At 34.4% G+C, this 19,555-nt stretch overlaps 1 long non-coding RNA gene across 1 annotated transcript; it reads right to left on the reverse strand.

Annotated features, from left to right (window-relative positions):
• Positions 1–18,957: 18,957 nt before the first annotated feature.
• On the reverse strand, positions 18,958–19,343 carry LOC133180512 (uncharacterized). The gene is made up of 2 exons (XR_009720343.1): positions 19,269–19,343; positions 18,958–19,051 (listed from the first exon to the last, which is right to left on the reverse strand). It is a non-coding gene; the product is annotated as an uncharacterized LOC133180512 (long non-coding RNA).
• Positions 19,344–19,555: the final 212 nt, after the last annotated feature.

The following is a 19,555-nucleotide window of genomic DNA, read 5'->3' on the forward strand; positions in this document are numbered from 1 at the left end:
AGTATTGTATGTTCCCGTAGTAATAGTTTCCGTTTGACACTCTTCTTTACCGACTTGCAGTTTATGAATGACGATGAGGAGACAATCTCTTAATATAGTATTTTGTTAATGGAAATGTCCCCTTGTACTCGTTTAAAATTACCTCACACAAAGCGTATTGTTGATTTTCAGTCATCGTTTTTAATAAAGTTTTTCTTTGTTTGGGGTCCGCTGAATATAATGTTTTAAAGAATGCTGCATTTAATGTCACCAGAAGGCTCGTGGTTCTCGAAATTACTCTTTTTTGTATTATTCCTTTGGTAAATATACCATGGTGTCTTCCTGTGGAAATATATGCGTGCGCAATCTATATTGATCTTGACTGGATTCATATCAATCAGTAGGTATCCGTATGATTTTGATGTTGCTTTCTGATATGCGTCCTTGAAATACGAGGACTGATCTGGATATACTTGGGCTCCAAATGACAAGATCTGTCTCGAGTCTCTCAAAGAACGAAACAAAACCACGTAATGACAATTTAATGACAAACTTCGAAAAGTCTTTGACTGACAAAATAAATTTTGGGTAAAAAAAACACTGTGCAGTTCTTGTGATGTGCTGTGATGCTAAAAACTGCAACGGTTTCTTCACTTTTTGATACTTGAGTCATTAAATCGTCTAAAATCAACACGGTATGTTTCATACCTTCTGTCCATTCTTCTATCTGATCTCTAGACGGTAGCCCTTGGTACAAACTAAAATTCGGAATGTTTTGTTCCATGTCTTCGAACAAAGGTTGATACTGACTATATCAGTAAACTATTTTTTGCGGTGGAATTTCTAACATTCCGTTTGCATTCCGTAAAAGGCGATAAATAAAATGGGTTTTTCCTGACATTGTTGCGCCTGATATCATACAGGTTGTAGGTGATTGAAATGGTAAAATGGATTCGTTTTCCCACCAATGCATTTTTCTTTCTTCCAGTACCAGAGCTCAACTGATCAACATTTGTACTGTGTTGAAACTATTTATAAGCAACACTTTTTTGCTCCCTTCTACAGATATTTATTTACAAACTCTTTGACATAAGTATCAGGGTTAGCACAGCGGAGTAATATTTTTTTATTATTTGTGACATTAAATAATTACAACATTTCATCCATATGTAAAACAAAATATGATATCCACATGAAATGCTCTCTTTGTTTTGGATCTGAACATGATTGTACAAACAATTTTCACAGTTATTTTGTAAAAAACACATCAAATGCAGCGTTGTAATATCCCGGGACATTCCCTAAACTGTCGTAAAATTCAGCATGCTTCGGGCTGTGCATCCAGAAAACTACCCAGTGACTTCCTGGCAAATATGAAGGATCGGTGTTGCAAATGTATGCAGATGGGTATTTGGGTACTGTTTGTGGCAGATTGTTTGAAGAAAATACACCTCTTATTACTTCAGCGGCATGCCTGTTATTTTTTGTTCGCGTTAATAACTCATGGGCATTCATACTCGGGTGTACTTAATGCCTCTTGATTGATCAATTTCGAGTAAAGCGGGAAATTCTGCATAAGCCAAACAATTTAATGTTTCTGTTGTATTCAATGCAAATTTCACTTCTAATCTGACGCTTCCCTGGCGAACCAAATTTATATAATCTTCTCCTGGATCGCTGGGAGCGAGACTAAATGCGTAAACTGCAAATCCCTCGCTGAACATGGAGCGCGTTATGTTTAGTCCGGAGTCTTTGTTCCATTTCTCAGCCACTTCAAATAGATTCACGAATGCTGTGACGTGGTTCCCGTTCGCTCCTACGTCAATTTTTATGGGTCTTGCTGGCATGCTTTCGCCATTCACGTACAGCGCAATTTCGTCAGCCAAATTTTAAAAATTAAATATGTTTTTGGTGTAACTACCATTTACTGCAGTCTTGGAGATGAATGCAAAATATGCCTTTGTTGGGAGATTGTTAGACCAAACATTTTGCCGTATAAAACTTCCAGATCCCTTGGAGCAAGTGTTCATCTTTACTTCTGTTCTGTTCTGTTCACTTCTGTTCATCTTTACTTCTGTTCTTAATGGGTATTTGGCTGTAGTTTCTTTCAATATTTCTGCATGATTAATCAAAACACCACTGTCCACTTTAATCATGCAGGCTTTAAAGGATACGTCTAACAGCTGTACTTTGTACGCAGGAGTTGATTCTGCACTCATTACCAGTAGGGGTGCTCTGCATCGAAATAACTTTAAATTTACGTCGACACCACTCAATATATATTTATCTAAACGGAAAATGTCCTCGTATAACGGTCCTTCCAAATCAAAAACTTTGCTCTCCTTTGTAAATGTATACCTTTGTGCTAATCCGCCGTTTATTCCACCGTATGCATTTGCATCGTCCATTGTTGCATAGTCTAAGGAAAATAGTTGAGATTGTAATTGCGATTCTGAGGCATCATTGCCACTGGACAAGAAGATTTTTAAATAGGCTTTCCATGGGTAATAGCTAGTGTTCAGAGACACTAACTTTCCGTTCATATACAATGTAAGTGTCTATCTGGGACCAAAGTGACTGTAGAGGGAGGTTTATAATGCCAGTTTTTAGCTCTACTGGTCAGAGACCAGAAGAGCTTATGCGATAGTAATGTGTCCGTCGTCCGTCCGTCTGTCTGTCTGTCTGTCCGTCCGTCTGTAAACAATTTTTCAAAATGCTACTCCTCCTACAGTTTTGATCTGATTTCAATATAACTTGGCACACAAGTAGACTATACAAAGATGCATAATTCTGTTCATCGGTTTTTGATTTCGATGAACGGTGTTGCCATGGTTACTAAAAATAGAAATTTCTGTGAAAAACATTCAAAATGCTACTCCTCCTACAGTTTTGATCTGATTTCAATATAACTTGGCACACAAGTAGCCTATACTAAGATGCATAATTCTGTGTATCGGTTTTTGATTTCGATGAACGGTGTTGCCATGGTTACTAAAAATAGAAATTTCTGTGAAAAACATTCAAAATGCTACTCCTCCTACAGTTTTGATCTGATTTCAATATAACTTGGCACACAAGTAGACTATACAAAGATGCATAATTCTGTTCATCGGTTTTTGATTTCGATGAACGGTGTTGCCATGGTTACTAGAAATAGAAATTTCTGTGAAAAACATTCAAAATGCTACTCCTCCAACAGTTTTGATCTGATTTCAATATAACTTGGCACACAAGTAGACTACACTAAGATACATAATTCTGTGTATCGGTTTTTGATTTCGATGAACGGTGTTGCCATGGTTACTAAAAATAGAAATTTCTGTGAAAAACATTCAAAATGCTACTCCTCCTACAGGTTTGATCTGATTTCAGTATAACTTGGCACACAAGTAGACTATACTAAGATACATAATTCTGTTTATCGGTTTTTGATTTCGATGAACGATGTTGCCATGGTTACTAAAAATAGAAATTTCCTTGAAATACCTTCAAAATGCTTCCCCTACAGTTTTGGTCTGATTTTAGTATTACTTAGCATACAAGTAAACTACACTAAGATACATAATTCTCTGTACCAGTTTCGGATTTTGATGAATGGTGTTGCCATGGTTACTAAAAATAGACATTTTCTTGAAATACTTTCAAAACGCTACTCCTCCTACACTTTTTGTCTGATTTCAGAATAATGTGGCATACAAGTAGACTACAGAGATACATAATTGTTGTTATTGTTTTTTGATTTTGTTGAATGATGTTTCCATGGTTACTTAAATCAAAATTTCAGTAAAATTGTTTTAAAAGGCTACTCCTCCTACAGTTTTAGTCTGATATAATAATAAATCTTGCCAAAAAGAGACTAAACCAAGGATCATTATTCTATTTATTGCTGTTGCAAAGTTTCAAGTCCAAGTGCTACTTTTATCTTCCTTTATAAATACAACCAGTAGAGCTACAGTCTCATCAGAGACTTCTGGTTTCTTGGGCTGCTAAAGCTGTTCCATCTGCTTTGACTATTTTACATTTTACATATAAACGGCTTCTTCGTAAATCAATATATTCGTTTCCTTGACCAGGTATGAAGATTTCTATCGGGGCATCTTCCGTGTTATATGCTGACACTGGTCGGTATTCCGCATATATTTTTTCTACTGCAACTTGATTGGGTGGTACGGTAAATAAAGACAATTCAGCAGGTAGACCAATTTCAGTAATTTTATCACTACGAAAATCCATTTCTTCTCTTGTTCTTTTCGGATGAAAATATATTGGATGCCAAGTTTGTATCCTGTAATTTGAGGGTTTTTTTTTTTTTTTAAAGTACTGTCTGGTGGTCTTTCCCCTGACTTCTTCCTCCTCTTGATTGAAATGGGGGATTTCGGATTGTTCTCCACTTTTATACTGCTTACGGGAACGTGTGGAATATTCTCACGCATTTCCTCTTTTAATTCTCCTTTTGCTCGTTCTTCTGCTGCTGCAATTGGAGTCACCTGTTTGCCTACTATTTCCTTTGGTTCTTCGACAGATATGACGTCGTTTAAATTTCCGTTGCACTTTTTTTTATAGTGAGTATGCATCCGTATCGGACAAATATTGTCTGATTCTGTGCAAGCCAATTTTGTATTTTCCTTCACGTTTTACAACTTGATATAATTTGTATGGGCCAATAAATGCGGAAGGGTGTTTTGTATCTGTCCATATATTCTTTAAATAACGTTCCTCCTCCTTGGAGAACATTTTTATTACTAATCAATACTTAAATATGTTACCTCTTTTCATATAACTAACTGCATACCTTTTTTGATACCACATAATTAAATCTTTTATTTTTCTTTTTCTTTTTTACTTTTTTATTCTGCATACATAACAACATATTTTATATCATCATTTAATATTTCATGTATTCGTTTGGATTACAGCTAGGACATTTTAACATTGACATTTGGTTGTTATGATCAAGATGACAATATCTAATATCGTCTAACTCTTTTTGAAACCTCTTTCTGAGAACTGGGATAGTCCTTTTACGTTTCTTCCACATTGCAACAGGCAGAGAAATGCCCTATCTGGTTGCCACGATATTTTCCGAGCCTTCTGGTTTCCACCATTTTCTTATATCTACCAATTTGTACTCCTGATCCACTGTAACATGTACGTTATGCCCCAGATGTTTTTTTTTAAGAGACATTGCCATCTTCTTTTTGTGCATCTTGTAAGGCTTTGTCAATTTCATCGATACAATCCTCCGTCAATTTCTTCCATTTTTCTAAATGTAGAACTATATTCCTCTTTGAAGGATACTTTCTCCCAGTAGAACTGGTCTCAAAATATCGTATGTGTATGTAAAAGTTGCCTTCATGTGTCTGTGTGGATACGTGACAATCATTTCCTGTCAAATTCTTCAGTCGTATTCTTGCTGTATGGTTTAACTCGCTTATTATCTTTTTCCTCTTCGTCCTCTTCATGAGGTCTCTTTGATGACACTAATAGAAAATCGTCCATTTTTTAATGTGCTGTATGTTATTACATATTACTACAGCTGTTTATATACATATTCTGAATAACATTCTCCATTTCCCCCTTTTTTAACAACCATTCATTTGCTGAGGCTATATTACACCGGTAGCATTTACTCCTCCTACTATTCTATTATCTATTTATTTCTGAGGGCTTTATCTGACCGTTTTCTGATTTGCCAGGGGGGCTATATCTGACTCTCTTACCCTTTACTTATCATCGTCTGGGGCTATATCTGCCCAACCAATCATCGTCTGGGGCTATATCTGTGACCCCCCCCCCCCTCTTGGGTCTGTTTGACAGGAGGGCTATACAGCCTAACCAATCAGCGTCTAGGGCTATATCTGTGACTCCTCCCCTTCCTTGCTTGACAGCTGGGGCTATACAGACCCCTATGCAGCAACTATATGGAAACGAAATGAAAAAAAAGTGTAAACTTGTCTAGTCGGAAACACTTGTAAGGGTACTGTTGGTATCAATAAGACTGTCATGGCCTTCACTCAAGTTCAAGGTCACTAAGAACAAAATGCTTTTACTGGATGTGTGGTGTTAACTTGTCAAGTCGGTAACACAGATAGGTTTGCGTCATAACCAGAGTGTGTCATGGCTTGACACAAGGTCATCTGGACATGTTCAAGGTCACGAAATAGAGAGTGTACATTATTTCACCGTCTTTCTACTGGCGAAGCATTGCAAGTTGATAGTTCCTTACAAGATTATTTATCATGGCTTGACACAAGGTCATCTGGACATGTTCAAGGTCACGAAATAGAGAGTGTACATTATTTCACCGTCTTTCTACTGGCGAAGCATTGCAAGTTGATAGTTCCTTACAAGATTATTTATCATCTTAGAATATGGCATGACCTTGACTCAAGGTCACTGCTCCAACGGATGACCTATTCGTTGCTCTGCAACGAGCTCATGGGGAGGAAATTAAGAGAATCTAAGACTCTTATATTCAATCCTCTTTTTACATGCAAGTACATGATTTTAGACCCAGCATAAATGACTTTCGGAACTACGGAATTAGCCAAGAGATATTCAAGCAAAAAGTAGCCATCATAGCCCTTCATATTACGTGCAATGACTGTAAAATCCTTGTGTGTTTCGTTAAACAGCCACGATCCAAAAGCATGTGCTATATTGTCACCTTGAAACACGGTTTCGCGAAATCCACACGTGTCTTTGCAGGGAGGCTTGACATAAGTTTTTTCTTCTTTGTCAATTTCATCACACTTCCCACATCTAGTTCCGCAGTTGTCGCACTTTGATTTCGTATCAACTTGTTCGTCAATACATTTCTCGCAAACTTTTTGAGCCACTACTAAATTTGGTATGTGCTGAAATTTCCTACACCAGGATTGTTGACAGTTGGTACAAAGAGCACATTCCAAACAAGACTCGGTGTTGTTGTTACATTGTACACAGTTAAGATTTCTTGTTACGGAGTAGCCCTCTGCACAGCACAAAACGTCATCCTGGGTGCATTCAAAGTCAAAAAAGATATATCTAGGTTTCTTTTCCTTGCATTCTAAGGCTCTCATGTAACACAAGTGATCTACATTCACAAACTGCTTACAAGCTTGACATTGCCACTCTCCACAGAAATGATCTTCTGGTCTTCTTAGATGTCTATCTATAATTTTCTTACAAACTGAAATACAAGCACTGTGTTAAATTGCTATCTAAGGCGGGAAAAAAATAGGGTTCATTCACCTATGTTGTTCCAAAATTTACTGCAACAGGAGGCGATTTCATGGCACGATAACTGGGACCGGGTGACCATGCTTGTGTCAGGATTTTATTTGGATTGACATGAAGATGAAAAGTACACATTGTCTGGCCCACATAGTTTGCAAAATGTAACGATAGCAAGGGTACATTAATAATTAGAAAGGTTACACATTGAGCAATGATTTTTGTTAAACAATAGTACCACCTATATTCACTGTCAAGATTACATAGGGTAATGAATGAATAAAGGATGGAGATTAGGAAAATGACCAGAGTATATATAGGGATGCATAAGAATTTTTTTTAGACATTCCTGAAAGTAAGTTAGTAAAAATTTCATACAAAAAAATATGTACTGCCTGTTGTGCGTTAGTGCTGTTCTTTTTTACCAAGTTTGGTGTATCAATCGCTGTAATTTTCAACTATGCAGTTCTTTTTCGACATGCTGTTCGGAGAAAACGTTGAATTATTATCAATGTGCCTCACGTTGCGAGTGCATTGCATTAGACTGTACATTTAAACTGAGATCAAGTCGGATTGATCTACATCATGATACAAGACGCATTCTTACAAGACTATCCATGAAGAGGCTGATGCTGAGTTCAAAGAGAACGAATGTTATTCAGTGTGGCGGATGTGATAAGTTATGAAGAAAAAAAAGTGCATGAAATGCTTTCATTATATTGTAATAATTAAGAATACATAAGAGATCCATACTTTAAATTGTATTTCCAAACCGAAAGAGCATAATCTATAATTTTAATCAAATGTAAATATTAAGATTGTATGAAAAATTTCACACAAAGAAACTTGAAAGAATATTGTTAAGTTTGTTATATTTATAATTAAAAAAGTAAAAAAAAAGTATGTTGTTTCATTTTTACAGATATCCCAACTTTATTTTCTACGACTAATGCTTTCGTCATAACGTCTTCATCTCCATCTACGTCTTCATCTCCAACTACGTCTTCATCTCCAACTACACCTACAGGGCCTACAGAGACTTCAGCGACGAACCCATTAACCTGGGACACCTTCAAGACATCTACATGTACTCCTTCTTCTACAAATACGCCACCACAACATTCTACAGACTCATCATTAAATAATGGTAATTTGGGTTTTATTTGTTTAGATTTAGAGTTATCATTGTTTATATATTTTAAATTTTAATTAAATTAGAAAATGGTTTTATCTTTTAAAAAAAATGTTAATATTATCTTTGATTCAATGTGTGACATTAAATAATTTTGACAATGATAAGTTAAAATCTGAAAATAGAAACGTGCATAATATTATATATGCTTATATAGGGTGACTATTTAATCGTCATTGGTTTTTAAATTTTTTTTTACAGATTGGATTTTCATTCCCAAGGCAAGGCCCTAGGCGTGTTTATTGTTATAGACGCACTGTCTGTAACAATATATATAATCATCAGGGTACGCAGACGCTCGCGGTATCAATCACCCGGCATCCCTCTTTCACCTCTTCATAGCCCCGACACAACGATATTCGAACCAAGACATTCTACACCAACATCATCCTCATCAGAAGAAATTTTTAACAACACCACACTTACATCCATATCGTCTGAATCAACGCCAAAAAAATCATTCACACCTACAGATACATCGTCAAACCAATCTAATGTCCAACCCGATAGCACCGTTGCTGTTTTACCAGTTACCTCGGAATCTGTTTCAATTAATGGCGGAATTATCGTGACAAAACCTTTGACACTAGAGATTACCGAAGCAGTGGGTGTTACTACACGAGCCATGGCAAAACGTCGTGATGACTGTAAATAATTTTTTTTCTTTTGAAATTTGATTATAAAAAATTGTGATTTATTTTTATGAGACATATTTTATTCATTTTAAAGTTTCATTTCTTTTGGAAGACCTTCAATTTTTTTAAGTTAACCAAAAAATTTTAATCAACTTTTCTGAGTATATGAATGTAAAACATCTTATCATTTTTTAGGACTTATCTATGTAAATATTGTAGATAATTAGATATATTACTATATTACCTATTGATGATTATTTTTCTAATTTCAAGTTGTTAATTTTTTTAACAATGTAACAAATCATTGCCGCTTTTATTGTTTTTTTATGAAATATTTTACAATGTAGAATATAATCGATATACATGAATGTTATTATATATATATATATATATATATATATATATATATATATATATATATATATATATATATATATTGGTTTTAATGTTCGTGGAATTTTTTTACAACGATTTGATCAATACGGCAAAGTTCAGCTTATGGATTTTTTTTCCTATCAATTATAAAAAATATTACTGTAGTTAATGATTTTCGTAGATTCTATTTTTGTTTAGATTATGAAAGTATTTTAAAATAATGTATATGTCATACCATTTTATTATTTTTTATTAATCTTTTTTTTTATCATTTAATTTTTTCTAATTTAGAACAATGATCGATCAATTGTTTATTAATAAAAGATTACTGCGACTAATGTGTGTTTGTCTTCGTTTTTAAATTGATTAAACAGTTTAGTTACACAGGCGCTAAGATTACAATGACATGATAGGCACTCGGACATAAGTGAAACTTGAGGGTAGAATGGTGAAAAATAGTTTAGAAAAAAAAACGTGACAGTTTTAAGTATCCTTGTCAACTTTGGTATTGAATGATTGAGAGGCGTGATTTTGCTTTCATCAAGTGATAACATAGTATTCTAATATTCATGTGGGTCAATGAGAACTGTGTTACTAAAAATAAAAATAAAAAAAAAAACCTAGGTCTCTGACACAAAACAGGCTATTGCAAAGAAGAGACGGTTTCCTTATGTGTAAAAAAAAGTATCAAATATAGAGCAGCAAATGGCAGGAAAAAACGCCTCAAAGTAAATGTCACGTAGTTCATGAGATGACGGTGAAGTCGTGGTCAGACGTATGAGTAGTGGCAAAAAAAGTATATAAAATACTCTCAACTTCGCAATTAAAAAAATTATTGATATTTATATTTTCGTTTTATATATATATATATATTTTTAAAAAGTGTTTTATCTTGAAAATGAAATGGTTGCCTATTAGGAATTCCATAAAGCAACAAGATTGGCAAATTAAAGAAGTTTTGAAACGAAAAAAATATGACTATGCAAAGTACTTTCTTTGCAGATGTCTGACTTTCTTTGTACTTACTGTGGAATGCGGTTTCCAAATTATATGGAAGGCCTCATTCATGAAGATGTGTGCACGGGGGGAAAAATGATGACTCAAAATCATGATGAACATGTAGGTTAACTGCATATATTAACCATTTATTTAATTATTTATTCAGATTGAAATTCTAAATATATGTTAATGTTACATCCTCTAAATTTTTGAAATTATAAACTATTTTGCGCAATCTCAAAATTTTTGAGAATGCGAAAACGCAATTCTATAGTGCGGAAACTCTATCTCCACCTCAGACCGATTTTCACGTTTAGTGATCGATTTAGGTTTCCTCCTTGTTATTCGACTATTTTGTTATTTTACTTTGTCAGAAGCCATTTGTATGTTGTCACTGCGGATTACAGTTTACAAACTATACGAAAGGACAAGACCATGAAGATAAACATGAACAAAGAGAGGTAACTTTAAATTAAGGATGCAGTATAAGCATGTATTTTGTTTTTATTTTTCTAAAAAAAATACTATACATTTCAAAAAATATTAGAATAATATGTTGAAAGTTTAAGGTTGTCATGGAAAATGTATGAATGTACTGATCAATTATTTTTTTTTCCTTCAAAGAAACAACAATACTTGTGTCCCAGCTGTGGTGAGATATTGAATACTGAATTAGACTTAAAGTTTCATGAACTGTTTCATGAAATGGACCAGATCGACTACAGTGATCAAAAACCTTGGTCACCCATTTCACTCGGGAATTATGAGCCTACATCTAATCAGACAGAAGAAGAACCCATGGAAATTGACCCTGATCAATGTGGAATTTCAATCATGGAAACAGACACAGAAGAACCTGTGTATTCTCAACCCGGTCCGTCACAGACTGGTTATGGGGACAAAAGAACAATACCATACAACTTAAGACTTGTAGGCGAGAAAACTTTTAAGAAAAACAGTGCTATTGACAAAAATTATCAAGTTAGATTTGATACAGATTCTGTGGAACAGGGTCAAAGATTTTCAGATCTGCATCGAGAATTAGAAAACACTTTTAATGATGCTCTTTCGCAAGCCACGCAAGGACTCGATTCGTCAACAGACCTGGGACGTGTCATCATACATCATGAAGGTTTGACTAATCCTGTATATGTCCCCCTTAAACCTCTAAAAGATCTCACAGGAAAAGTTGTCATGGGGCATTTGCAAAATGTATTGACCAGTCACGAGAATCTCTCTCTTGATCACAGCTTTTATCTAAATGTGGGTACCATTAAAATTCCTAAGGGAGGAACAGGAGCCAGGCCTATCAATAAACTAGGTGATGACAAAGACTCTATGGCAACTAAAAAGTCTTGCATCAAATTTGGAATTCGGACGAATTATGCCTTGCCCGCAGTATCTGTATGGGGTTCTTAAAATTATGCCACATTCCAACTGCAGATTGGCGACTATTGATTGACCCTAATGATGGAAAAACAATGGAAGAAAGAGTGATGAAATTAAGAAAATGTCCAACATGGTATTACAAACAACTAACGACTAGAACAGCAAAGGGTGAAGAATGTCAAAAAAGCCTTGCCACTCTGTTATGTCAGAAAGCCAATAAAAGTACCGAGAGACGTTTATCGATTCTAGACATTGCAGCTTTTGAGAATGTGCTCAACGTGGACATTCTGGTGGTCAGTTCCACTGTCGGAAACAAATTCATACGCACCATAGCACATTCTGAAGAGGGAAAAACCAATAGTAGACAACATCTATATCTATATCACAGCGAAAGAGGTGGAAATGCACATTTTGACGCCATTGCCAATATCTGTGGGCTATTTGCACAATCCAAATTCTGTCATAAATGTTTGAAACCATATCAAAAAAGCACAGATGTGCATCCTCATGCATGGTGTGTAAAAGAACTGATAGTTGTTTCGCTGGTCAAGAAGTAAGCTGTCGACATTGCCACATGACTTGCAGATCTTTAGAATGTTTTAAATCACACAAACTACAAAGAGGAAGGACTCTGGAATCTCAGTGTGATCGTTGGTGGAAATGTATTTAAAAAAAAAAAATAGATAAAAAAAATCTTATGCTTCCTATACAAATATATATCTATATATGTATATTTATTTATTTAAGGCAATTTGCAATAAGACTTTTTTTTCTTTTTCATTTTTTTTTATCAATCCTTTTGTACAAGACAATCTCATTAACAATTGTCTCATAATTCTTACATAAGGTCAACCTTGGTGAATTTTAGTTTACGATAAAAGGGGGTGGTCCAATTACGACGGTCTCGGGAATGTCCTGATTTTTTACTGAAACGTGAAAGATTTAAGTGACAGTGACCTGATAGTTTGTTGATAGTATTGTATCATTATGTGTAGAAAGTGCCCCTATCGTGTAGGGGTGATTGTCCTCTGTTCTATTTATTTTTCACTGATTCCTTAAATTTGACCTTGCCCTGATAACATTGTTCTATTTTACAATACGTAGTACGATAGAGGTGGGAAAAAAAGATGAACACTTTATACATTGGTATCAATGAATGAAAAAAAGAATATCGTCCAACTCATTCACTTTATTACTAAGGATAATGCAAAATGTAATTAAAGCTGATGTATCTTCAAAAAAGAAGTTATTTTCATTAAATTCATATTGAAATATAAATCATAGGCGTAGGATAAGTTAAATACTATTTTAAAGAAAAACTCCTATACTTCATGACTACAGGTATGTGTGCTATGTCTTTTATCTTCTATATATAAGATTTTTCTTTCGGATGTTTTAACATTAATGTCTTTCGTCAAAAATTCTCTAAAAAGCGCAAGTTTTTTTCTATTATTATTAAAGTACACATTATACTCATAAAATTTACATAAATATTGTGTGAAAATGAACATTATAAAGATTATGTCAATCAATGACATACATCTTTAAAAAGTGTATGTATGATTCACAACCTATATTTCTTAATTAAGAGACCGATATTTTTAGGTTTTGTAACCGATATTTCATTAAAGGTGGAGCAATGCAATGTGAAAAGATTTCTTATTGATTTGATATATTTCTGTGAGTTACTCTAACAGAAAACAAATTCCTGATTTTGGAGGGAAGTTCAACAATAGTTAAGCAAAACTGCACATGTCTATCTCTGTCAACTTTCTTCAAAAAAGATAAAGGAAACAAAATTAATACTCTTCCATTCATGACATAAAGTATATTTAATCAAATTATATACATAAAAAACGGTCAACCAACAAACTGTTATAAATCTTAAAAAAAAAATGTATGTTTCATAACCCATAGAGTAAAACGGCTACTAATTCGTTAGTTTTTACTCCAATAAAAACGAAATTTATAATTTTGGAGGGAAATTTAACAATGTTTAAGCAAAGCTGCACATGTCTATCTCTGTCAACTTTCATTTTTAAATAAAGAGACATTGAAAAGAGAGGGGGGGTTAAATATAACCCCCCCCCCCAATCATGATTTAAAGAAAAAAAATTGGGGAGGGGGGAGGGTTTTATGGTATAAAATATATATAACCAAATTATATCCAAAGTTCCTTCCCTACCACTTTTATTCCCTTCCCCTGCCACTTTTTTATCGGCTGTTAAAACTCAAAAGAAAACCTAGGATGGAATTCACACTAAGGTAAATTGAAAAAAAATTATAATAAAATCACAATTTTTTTCAAAAATATAACACAAATTATAATTCAAACTTTAAAAGTTTAAAATTATAACTTGTTTATTCTCTTTTTTTCTCAGGACCATGAATGATCTCCAGAATGATGATGAAATCAAAGTTGCATTAATTATAAGGTATGTAATAAACTGAAGGATATTTGATAACTTATTTTCTTTTAATACAAGTGTGAAAAATTATCTAAAAAAGCTGTAAGCAGACTTCAACTTTAACAACTCAATTCATTTACAAAATCTTATCATCGATAATTCCCTGTAATTGTAGTAAACAAAAAAGGATTCAAGAAGAAACTTCAGAAGAAAGAAAAGAGGAAAAAGAAGACGGAGAAGTGGAAGAAAACGGAGAGGAGAAAGAAAACGGGGAGGAGAAAGAATACGGAGAGGAGGAAGAAGACGGAGAGGTAGAAGAAAACGGGGAGGAGGAAGAAGTCAGAGAGGAAGATATGGATGTCGATGAAGACGAGGACAAAAAATTAATTAGAACATTTTTATTAAGAAAGAGTGAATTAGAACATCAAAGACAGGAGTTAGAGAACAGACTAAGTGAAATTAGCGAGGAATTAGAGGAGTTATCATACCTCATATAAGTGTAAAGTATGTAGAGTTATCTATCCTTCTTTATATAGAATTTTAGGAAAAAACGTACTTTTTTTTTTCTTCTGACGGTCAATTGATATGATAAATTTTTTTTCACCAGATTTTATATGAAATCCTTGTGTACATCATTTCTAAAAATATTCATGTATTTTTACCGATTGTTAGTATTTCAAAAGAATTGTGAAATAATACGTTGCATTCTTTTTACATGTTTGTCTTTTTGTTTCTTTCATACACAAAGTTTATATATCGAAAGTAATAAATAATGTATACATTCATTTTTTAATCTTGTTAATTTTTTTTCAAAGTAAATCGTTTTGCAAAAAAAATATTTTGATCATCTTAAACAGATCTTATTTTAATCATAATCTTTTCTATACTATTTTTCCGTATTTTTTTCATGATTTACAAAGAAATAAAAGATTTTGAAATAAACTAAGTCAATGAATCACACGATGTAATTCACGACGTCTGTCATAATGGCTCGTAGAGTTAAACATTAAGCTGTGATTTTCTAATGATATTATTTCTAAATTTAAAAAAAATTATTTAAAGTATTGCAACAAACATTGACATTCGTTTCTCACTGCAGATGGCATCTTTTCGTGAAAATTAGGTGGCCGTGAAATCGGCCGTTGGTTTTTTTTTTTTTTTTTTTTTTTTTTTTTTTTTTTTTGGTAATGGCACTGAACGTTTCTTTGTTTTTTTTTTCTTCTTCTGTATCTTTGATCCAAAACGTAAAAACATATTCCCCGTTTTTCCACTTCATTCTTCCTGGGGGGCGTTGTTCAAACTTCATCTCTTCATCCCAGTCTTCTGTCTGTGGGATTTCTTCGTGTTGAGAACTTTGTGTCAATCTAATTGCCATTTTTTTTTTACACATTGATAATTCAAACCGTAGAAACTTTTATATATTCTTGTTAATTTATGCTAACGTAAAAATTTATTTATAAAAATAAAGTAATCGGTATTACACAACTTTTTTTCGTAAATGCGCATGCTCAAATACAGCCTTGCTAAAAATGCCCACTTTCTCTGATAGATGGCGCATGCTCAGGTGTCATTTTTTATGAATAACATAACCTTGCTAAAAACGCCTCCTTTACTCTGTCATTTTTTATGAATTGCTAATTATACATTCCGTAGATGGCGCATGCTCAGATGTCATCTTATGAATTGCACAACCTTGCGTCATAAATCTATAATTGACCCACCGGCCATTTTTAAATACATCTATAATTGGCCCTCCGCCATTTTTAAATACATCCAAAATATAAACATCTACATCCATGAAGGTATACATGCAGCATATATTTTAAAACTACCACTATTTAAGGACATTTACATGGAAAATTATTTTCTGTAATCAGAATTTTTTTTAAATATTAACACTCTTAATTTCAGTGAGGAGGAAGATGTAATAATTCCTACGTTAGTCTACAATGTTTATTTTATTTAGATTTATACATTTGTAAGATCATCACATTCCTTCTCTCTCTCCATAGAAAGAAATACTTTGTAAAAAATGGATTCAGGTGGAATGAAAAGGAAAACATTTATCGGTTATACGACGGTTTTTCATCTTTTTACTCGAAAGTCGGAACTGTTTTTTTTCCGTACTAAACTAAATTCGTTTTATTTTCTCGGTAAAAAATCAGATTTATTTTGTTGTCATATATTCTTCCTCAATATTATTTTGCATGTCATAGATACATCTTCAAAAAGAATCCTTGTAATTTTTCTTTCGAGGTATTTAAGTTTTGATTTCACTACAATTGTTTTCCTTTATACAAAATTACTGAAACTTTTTCATTGGGTCATTGATTAATGGAATGAACTGTAATAGTCTTTTCCATTGCGTCGCAGTTAGGTACAATCCTTTTGTATTGGCTTTCTTATTAAGGACAGTCGCCCGCGTTGCGCAGTGGTTAGAGCGTCTTCTCTAGAGTCGCGAAGTAAGGAGTTGATCCTTACGTCGCGTATATAACTGGTGATTTTGGTGACATCTTATCTTATTTCGGAATTGCTAAGGTCAAAATTTTGCCACCTCGTGGTGTTTTTCATCCCGTATTGGGTTACCGGACGCAGGACAAGTTAACTTTCATAGTAAATCGGTGAATATTCTTTCCCCAGGGTAAAAACGTTACCCAATTAACCACATGACTCGATTTAAATTCCACATATACTGTTACATAATAATTAGTATTTTGTGCATCCAACCACGCCGGTATGTCATGATCTAGAGCGGTGTTTTTAAACTGAATTTTGGACAAACCCAATTATCTGACCCTCCAGCTTTCACACATCAAATGTGTTGGAGGATGTGTGTCTGATTGTATCCTATAAAAACGGGATTCCCTTACTCTTTTTCTAAAAACAAAACATATTATATTGTAGGGTAAACTTCATTTTAATTGAAATTTGAATCGGAATGATTGTTGTTCCATCACGTCCAGTATACAATTTAAGAGAGATTGAAGTTAAATGTCAGTTGCGCGCCTTCTGCTCAATTTTGTCTTAAAACCCCCCTAAATCGCCCCTCCCTTTTTAAATAAAGCTTCGTTCATAGTGTAAAAGATGTAAAAAAAATATTTTTAAACTGTATCGACAGTTGTGTGACGTTTTACCTCTTTCTCCATCTTGATAGATGAAATTCAATACAAAATGGGTATCCTGCTCCGGAAACTCCAGTGGCGGATCAATGTTAGACCAGTGATAATTGAACTTCAAATAATGCGACATTTTTATAGGTTTTTCTTAAAGATTTAACAAGATAATAAAAACAAAACTTACTTTGACAAGGTAGGATCCTCATTCTTGAATTCAGAAAGTTTAACCGCCCCCTGGGTACCACCACCCTGTGGGTGGCCTGTCCGATCTCCACAAATATGTCGGAGTCGGTCACCTCACAAAAGGACACGCAGGAACACGGGTCATCCTAAAGATTTTCCCGGCAATCATAACCTCGGGGTGAATCTTTGCCACACCGATTTTGTGTTTGGCAATGTAACTGTTGGACTGATAGTCAAATCAGTGAAAAAAGCAGCATGGTAAACGTATTCATTTAGAGCGAAGTGTAATGATGTGTTAAAGTGCACTACTGATACTTTTTTCACTTATACTTATATACACTCATTGTGACCTGTGATGTACTACTGTCAGGCAGTTTGGTCAATCGACATCAAAGGTAACGGATGTACCCATCGGTCTTATAATTGAAAACACCGCTTGTCTTCTGAGGATTTTAATTGCCAAGGTAAGTATGATTCATTTTACCAAACTTGAAACCACTGAGAATCGGAGGTATGATAAATGGGAGGATGAGGGGAAAATCTGAATGCTTCGTAAAAAAAAAAATTACAATGTACCCTCTTAATTTTCGTGTACGTTGTAGCCTTTTCGGCAACCGAGTCAACAAAATATGTTAATTCAATAATGCACGTGCTTCATCAAACGATCGCAATGCAGTGTGTAATCATTTTTTTTAATGAGGTCACTCTGCCTAAAAGGTATTTTTCGTAAATATTAGTAGTATTAGTGGCTATACACCGGGGGTAAACAATGGGTCTTTTGTTAGAACGAACAATGGATCTATTGTTAGAATGACCTTGACCGATTTTCAGTGCATATGTAGTAAACGATGACCTTGACTGACTTAATACAATTAGACTCTCAGATATACACCGGGGGTAAACAATGGGTCTTTTGTTATTTATAGACCATGACCTATGTTCTACAACAGTAATATGAATGGGGAGAACGACTCTCAACGTCACGGACAGATGTCACGCTACAGTCTACTCATGGGGAACAGACAGAATGGAAGGGGAAATGGAATGACGTCAACACAAGGGTTTACATAAAAAAGAAGACATTAAAAAGGAGTTAAAAAAAAGTTGTTATGGGTCCCTTCATTCCTAAGAAATAACATTAGTATGAAGAAACGCACCAAGGATCATTCCGCTTTTTTCACTCCTTGATCAGATTTGTCCCTTTCATGAGAGAAAGCAATGAAACACAGTTCTGTGTCACGTATCTTTGATAGTTTAAAGTACACAGATCATCACCTGGGTATATCCTATTAAGTAAAATTTGACATTAATAATAACCTTTACGACTCAGTGGTCCGAAACTGATAACAGGTAATGAAATGTTGGTAGATTTACACGTATAAGCATTTTAAAATACATTCAAGTCCTCCTTGGTCTAATTCAGGCATCTTATTTTAATCCAATAATTGAAACAAAAAAGATACAAACTGTATTTACTTTTACTACGAAGAATAAAAATCACATTGTCCATCCTGGACTACAGTATCATTGTTTCTCCTTGTTGCGCAGTAGTGACCGGAGCTGTCAAATGCAAAAAAAAGTAACATCTTTTTACGAGCTATAAAACCAGTGCTACATTTTACGTTTTTTATACTCACGCATATGAGTATAAACAAAAATTAACCATCATCATAAATTTACAAATTTAAATCGGTTTTGTGAAATCTGTTATCAGAAATGTGAAACTGATATGTATTTCCCCTAAAGAATACTCTCATAAATGATAAACACTACATACCATTTACTTCTCTCGGGGTCTCAGTTCATATCGCCGTTCCTCCTCCTCTACATCCTCTATTCCCGCCTCCGGATCCTCTCGGCGCCTACGGGTTGGCGGCCTCCCAATGGGGCGGGCTGGCTGCCTCCCCACGGGAGGCCTGCACTGGAATCCAAGACGCTACATCACATAACGCACAACCCACCCCACCACAAACAGGAGGCATAGGGAAAGCGAGGCAATCCCCAAACCATAAGCATCCGATACTGAAATTTCACCAAAAAAAAAAAAAAATTACACACAAGTCT

This window comes from Saccostrea echinata, unplaced genomic scaffold, assembly GCF_033153115.1.
Source record: "Saccostrea echinata isolate AGI-Se365-2 ecotype Australia unplaced genomic scaffold, CSIRO_AGI_Sech_v1 ptg000006l, whole genome shotgun sequence".
NCBI lineage: Eukaryota > Metazoa > Mollusca > Bivalvia > Ostreida > Ostreidae > Saccostrea > Saccostrea echinata.